Genomic DNA, 7600 nt, shown 5'->3' with positions numbered 1-7600 from the left:
GGAGTTTTTTTGCTCCTCGCAATTTTCAGTGATACGCTGCGTTCAAGTCACGTGAGCTTATTTAGCCAATCACAGCGTAGTGCGCTGAAAACACGTAGCTACGTCTCCCTGACGTCAGGGCAGAGGAGGAGCTCAGGGAAAAGTGATTGGCACTTATAGGCTACGTTTAATAACAAGAATCCTGATTTTAAAAACGAGGAAGTATAGTTTATACAATTAAATTGCTTATATTTTTATTTTTAAACAAACAAAAATAACTATCAAAATAAATAAATAAATAAATAAAAACGTCTTAGTTCTGATGACAAAAAACTAAAATATATATATAAAATAATTTTACTATTGTATTATTAATAAAATAATTGCCTTACAGTTAGGTATATAATACTAAATCCGTTTATAACAGCACCTTTAAGGTGCCCAGATGCTGACATTAGTGCTGAATTGACCTGGAATTTAGCACATTGGGGACAAATAATATGGCATTTTAGTCAAATGCTACTTTCCCAGTTCCCTGAGTAAATTTAGGCAAATTCAATAAACATAAAAGGTTTGTTTCATCATCTTCAAACACACCTTCTATCAATAAATGTAGAAACCTTAAGTTAATGTTCTGTCTGGTAATAGTCTTTGGCTTTCAGTAGGAACTAAACCTTAGTTTGGCCATTGGCTCCATCATTTAGTTGTTTCCACATTCCCCTAACAAGGAAGTATGCCTAGTTTGATCCAGTGAGGAGATACATATCCCTTAGGAGTTGTGGCGGGAAGGTCATCTGCTGTAAAAATCTGTCAATCTGGCACCATATTTGATGTGTCGTGCAGTGGCATCCCCTTGTGAATAAAGGAGCAGCTAAAAGTAGCCAGCTAACATACTGAGATTTGCATTTCACTTCTTGTTTTTAGCCCCAGGAGCTTTGTGAGACTGACATGCACTGTTTCACTTCATGTCGCTATTCACCACCATGTGAAATATCAAAATTACAAGAACAAAGGCAAAAAATTCCACCAGTGTCATCCTGTTATAAGTAGCTTCATAGTCTTTATTGTTGCTGCATTTGCTTGTCTTTAAGGTATTTTCCATCATATTCCACTGAAATCGGCAAAGCTTTAGACTTGGTGACTTCCTCTGTTTGTTTTCCCCTGTTTGGCATACTGTAGCCAAGGCAGCAAGAGAGTGTGATGATAACATGCACATGATTCATGATGATGGTCTTTGTTCATAACCACTGGATAGCAGTGCCTTGGAAAACTAGACTAAATCAAAATGTTAGACACTGTCACAATTACAGGATGTTGTGACAAAGGACAAAAAATATTGCAGGGACACCTGGTCACCATACTTTCCCCCCATATCAGCAGAGTAAGAGTCTAGCCCCCCACAGCCCTAAGTTGGAGAAGCTGTTGAAGGGCTGTTTTTTTTAGAAAAACAAACATTTTATAAATATATGATGGAACAGAGAGATTAAACACAAAATTATCTAGAAATCATCCTGCAATGGATTCACTCCAGTTGCTACAGAAATTGGTCTTTAGACAGTTCTTGAAATATATTAGTGCATCACAAGTTACCAATGAATCCATACATTCATCCTCTGCTGCTTATTAGTTATTTTTCATCTCTGGCTCTCTTCCATAGTGTTTCTTTGTCCTGTCTTCCTCCCCTCACCCCCAGCTGGTCACAATAGATGGCTGCTCCTCCCTGAGCCTGGTTCTGCTGGAGTTTTCTTCCTGTTAAAAGGGAGTTTTTCCTTCCCACTGTCGCCAAAGCGTTTCCCCAAAGCAGGTCATCTTAATATTGGGGTTTTCGCTGTTTTTTCTGTTTTATTGTAGGGTCTTTACTTTACAATATAAAGAATCTTGAGGCAAATGTTGTTATGATTTGGTGCTAGATAAATAAAACTGAATTAAAGTGAATATTCTGATAAAATCCCAATGACAGTGAGTCTCCACAGACACTACATTAGGTTTCAACAGGCTAGCATTTTGCCACAGTAACACACAAGGAGTCACAAGTTAAAACAGTATCAGCCACGCTCTCACAGCTGCTAAAAATTCCAAAATGGTGGGTAGCAAAATTTTTATACACACACATAAAAGAAAGCTCTCGATTCTTCATGTAGCCAAGATGAGAGGAGACCTTGCTAGAGGCAACAGTAAATGTCTAACAGGATCATACTGTGGTTTCACAATCAAAAGATCAACAGTGTCGTGTTCTAGATCCCAAGATAAACCCATATACTAACTTTGGCCCACAGTAGCCTGAAGCCAAGGGGGTCATCAGTCCTCTGCTTGCATGAAATGTTATGTGACACCTACTGTATCCAAGGGTACCCCTGTGATGAGTGGCATCAAACGGGTTTAGCCGTCTGACAGTGGACTGTCTCGTGTGCTCATAGCCTTGGGAGTTATAGTTGTGTCAGATATGTAAACCTAGAGCTCTGCTCAAATGAGAACTATGCATGTCAGTGCTGTGAGATCATCTCTGGCACTGGAACAATGACCAAGTACACGACACTGATAAAATACATATAAGGAGGAGGGGGATAATGAAAGTACTCATCTGGGCACGTTTGACATCAAGAGATGAGTATTTCAGTGACTTCAGTAACACACACTCGTGTAAATGATTGTGCGGGTAAACCTTAATACCAAAATTAAGAAAAACAGGTTTTGTTATATGTTAAAATGCCATTTTAAATCATTAGCTGTTGGTTTAGTCCAGAGCGCCATTTAATAGTTGTCTTACAACTTTAGTTACCACTGATGATGATAGATCAAAGCTTCGGTGTCATGCGGTTGCATTCATTTCTCCACAGCTATAAATCTAACAGATGTTTAGACATATTCCTCTGTAAACTCCACTTCTCTACTCTTAGGGTTTTGCCTACGGCTCATTTAGCTAAGTCTTTCAGATGTAATGCGATTCCATTAATAGGATGCATGCCAGTAACAAGAGCTTTTAATGATGAGATGCATTTCATATTTCCATGTCTCCCTTAAGATGCGAATCAAGTGTAAATTCTTTGCATGGTTTTAGCCAGGAATATTTTCTTCAAGGCATAAATCTGTATCCAATTATCATCCATAAGTTTACAGACATTACTGTAGCTCACGTGCATGTATTCTGGGAAGAACATTTTAACTAAAAAATGGGACAGGAAAAAAATCTGTACCCAGAAAGTTTACCATATATATTTGTTGTTGTCTGCCTTGAAATTCTGTTACTAAACAGTTCATGTAAATCATGTGTTATAGCATAGTTTAAACAATTAGTTGAATGCTTCTTTGTTTTTTCTACATTGTTTCAAGTCCAAATATTGCTCTGTAATTTGAAAAAAAATCATAACCTTTTCAAAATGAAACTAGTGTAGCTTACATTAGTCATAAAATCAGGAATGAAAAATTGTAAGCAGTTATATATTCTGTGATGTGGCAAAAAAAACAAACTCAAAGGGCCTACAAGTTGCATTCTTTAGTATATTGTGCCATATAATGTTATAATATCGCAGTTTAAGCTAAATCAGTCAAAGAATACACAGTCAGTTTGGTCCGTTTAAAAAAAGAGTCCCAAGTTTAAATTTCAGTTTGAATTCTGCTTCTACAAGGTTTGAAAAAGTCATTTTTTTGTACATCTCTTGCTACTGATACCATAAAGATTAGTGAGTATTTGGCACCTGTATATTTCACTCATCAGACTGCAATATGCAGATAAACAGCAGCGTCTGATTGTAGAAGACCAGCAGATGTCACCATCAACACACTTTGAACTGGTTGCTGCCATCCTGGAGTCTGGACTGTGATGCTTCTACTCTTAAAGACACAACTGTGGAGGCATAGTGATATAATATGAGGTGTAATTATTAATTATCATAATTAAGTCCTGCTTTTTTCTGTCGTTCTGAGCAGCAAAGAAACTTAGGAGGTAATGAGCCTCTTCTCAGGTGTTTAAAAAGAAGTTTTTATATATAATGAATTCAATGCCTTTTTAAATGCCTGTCTAAATGCACGTTGCTTAATGATTACTCATGTCATAGGACCAGGTTTCCACTGTAGTAAATGAAGATAACAAGACTATAAGACTAGGCAATACAAGTATGAGCTTTACACAACATATAAAGTATAATCTGTACTCATCACTTCTTCAAGAAAATGTGCAGGTTTACATTTTAGTTCATCCAGTATTTTGTATTTCCAGCACTTTGTAGACATCTACCAACTCGTGAGTTCAGAATCTCAGTGAATTGCAGATTTTAAAAGGTTGATAGAGACTGTGAAAAAAGCACAATACAATAAAAGAATTATAAAAATCTGGAAGCACTGCAGAGAAAGGATTTTGGCAAATCAGTGTCGCGCCTTTAATTAAAGCATGGAGCAATGCTTTACCTGAAAACACAGAAATATCTAGCCACAAATACAGATATGTTCTTAAGGTCAGTGGTATTGGGGTTTTATGGCCTGTGGATGGGCTGCTTGTGACAGGACTGACACTGCCGGGGTAATTTTCTCCAGTAGGAGGGGTGGACTTGTGACCCAGGCGGGCTTGGATGATAGCCTCGCTGGAAAAGGCTGACGCAGGGAGTCCATTATTGCCCCTGGAGGAAGCGGAGGATTAGAACGCCAAAGAATTTCAATAAAAGAAGTGTCTGTTTGGGGGTCGGGGAGAGGCAGAAGGATGGTGAAGGTGGTAGGGTGCTGGGGGGGGGGAGTTCCCCTCATTGTCCCAGCAGTGATTGAGAGCAAGAGGAGGGGAGTGGGACAGCATTGTGTTTGCAGCTTCTCTGAAGAAGGTGGTTATTAGGGGGGATGGCTAAAGAGGGGTGAGGGATGGGGAGGCTGTTGACTCTTCATCTTGTGTGAACAAAGTCTCTGGCACATAGCCCTCTTCTGTCCCTCTGTCCTGGACACCCTTGTCTACGAGTGCCATGAATTCTGTCCCTCTCGCCGGGGACCCCCACCAACTCCAACCTGCACCGCCGCACATTGTGGGGCTTAAGTGCCCTTTAATTAGGCCGCCTCAGTGTCCGGCTGAAGACCGCTGAGGGTTTAGGCTCTTCCCTGTGGGACCTTGCTGAGCAGCTCAAACACACCAATAGTGCCCTTCACACAGCCAAGGGATAAGTGTTTGCTGCTCTAATGAAAAAGATTTATTTAAGGGTAGGGTTCTCATTGCCCCCGACTTAAAAAGTCCTCACAATGGCCCTGATATTATCTTTAACACTGTTCCATTTCCAGGAAGCATTAGCAAGGTCTGTTAGACGAGGCAATCGCTCCACCACCGAGTGGCACAAGGCTGCCAATAGACAGACAAATCAAGACAGTACACACAGTTTACTTCCTGTACAGACAGAACATACTGCACATTGAGCTCTTATTGAGGTTATCATCATGAGGTATTAATTAATCGGGCCCTTACTTCACAGATGGAGGCCAACGAGAATCTGTTTCCTGGACATTAAATTCAAGTGGAAGGTTTCAATCTCACACGCACCATAGGTCAGTGTGAACCCACGCGAAATTATGCAAAGAAGCGCTAATTCACATAAATTCTCTCTTCCACGTACACAGCCAAACACATGTGCAGCTTTGTCATTGTGATGGAGCTTATTTCATTATCATAACAGCATAAAGCACGGGATCCAGAGTGCAAAGAGGGAGGTGGGCAAGAGGCATTGGGAATTTGCTGAACTACTCCAACAAAATGAGTAATTTCTGGACACCCCATTGTGTGAAGAGCTTACAGGGTGAGGACTCTGAAAGGAAGGATACAAACATGGCAGCAAGTGAAATAAAGTGAAAGATGGAAGCAATGAGATGCAGAGAAGAAAAGAAATTTGTGAAGGGAGCAGGGCGGGATTGGGCGTGTTCAGAAACTTTTTCGCTACAGCCCAGTGTGTGTAGTTACCCTCCTAATCCTAGTTTTATTGGCTGCCTGTGTCCAGCCATGCCGGTCGGATTGAGTAGGGAGGCCAAAGAAGTGGGGGTGGAGGGGCTGAACACATGTCCTTCTTTGTGGTAATACGCTGATTAGGCCTGAGAAAGAGCCGGACCTGGTTACAGCCTTTCTCAGGTCACCGTAGAAACCAGCCCGGTAGGGGACCTCTGTGTGTCTCCCCCCTCCTGATGTAGACAGGCACACCGAGGTCTTCCTTTGCAGAAATTTTTCCACAACACCACCACTCAAAATGCCACCGCAATTGTTGTTGAGCCTCCAATGTTTTTGCCTGTAATCGCCGTTGCCTTTCTGGGCAGTTTGCGCTGCACTTGTGGCCTCAACCTGGGAAACGTGGTTTCAATGTTGTTCAGATGCAAACCGCAGACTGATTCCTTTGCCTGCGCTCATAAATTAGACCGCTGTCACATTCCCATAATCCATCCCTGGCCCTGCACACCGTCTATCGTTCCGGCACAGCAACTGTCATCCAAATCCCAGCGCTGAGCTCGGCACATTTCTGATGATGCCGTAACACATGACATTGTTCATAATCGAAAACAGACCTGCCTCAATGTCAGCACCACTATGACATACCGCATCTTGACTTGAGGCATTGAAAAGTCATCTTTATTGGTATAGCACAGAAGACTCCCCACCACAACCAACTGGAGAGCAGGCCTCATACAACTTTCACCAGGCAATCTATCAGTTATTGTCATATTTACCCCCCACAGAACCCCGACGCCCCTCTCAAACAGGGCGGTAGGTTGAGTGCTGCTCAGTCACTGTTGTTTCCCCATCTTCATTGTTAAGGAAGACTAAAACACAGAAGGGGCGGGTGAAGGGGCCACTCCACCGCTGACCTCCAGACTTTGGTCACTGGGCTCTCTCTTCATGCGGCGGGCAGTGAGCCTTCTCGATGCAGAGTGCACGCTCCCAGCCCCTGCTGAGCAACCTCACCGCCCCACTCACGCCCTAGAGGTCTCCAGGAAAGGCACCATCACCCCCAAGTCACAGCCATCCGAGACATATAGAAGTGCGGTGCAAATACTGCTACGTATACACATTGCATTTATTTAAATGTAATAGTATTTATGCTGATAGGTACATCATGAGCACTGTGTAACAGCTAGTATGAACCACAAGTCTACTGTACATGATTATGGTATAATTAGAAGCATTAACGCAATGCATAGTTGTGTAATTAATATCAGGAATTCTCAAAATTCTCAATAAAACAGGTCATTCTGACAGTTGATGAAGTTTCTGACTTGAAAACAGGATTTCCAGAAAATGCTGGCTTCCATATGGCGCCGCATTCTCAATCTGTTGTGAAATCCATCAGGTAATCTATCCAGGCTTGTATATTAATTTTTAATAAGTGTTCACTCACATTTCTGTTGTGTTGATTCAAGAATTTGTCTGATTGAATATTCACATGGCAAGAATGTAAAAAAATGTTTCCTGCACTTTATTTAGAAGTAAAATAATCCTGATTTTAAAGAAAAAAGAGATTCTTAAAAAACATGAAGTTGAGTAAGATATTTACAGGGATAAGCCCCTTCTGAAGTGCTCGCATCTTTGATGATAATTCCTCCCGTGATAACCGCCTGACAATGCTTTCAGACGAAACTTTTAACTAGATTGTCATCACTACAACTAAGTTTG

Source organism: Oreochromis aureus, linkage group 8, assembly GCF_013358895.1.
Source record: "Oreochromis aureus strain Israel breed Guangdong linkage group 8, ZZ_aureus, whole genome shotgun sequence".
In the NCBI taxonomy this organism is placed as follows: domain Eukaryota; kingdom Metazoa; phylum Chordata; class Actinopteri; order Cichliformes; family Cichlidae; genus Oreochromis; species Oreochromis aureus.
The sequence above is the reverse complement of the archived record's forward strand: the minus strand, read 5'-3'. Positions refer to the sequence as shown.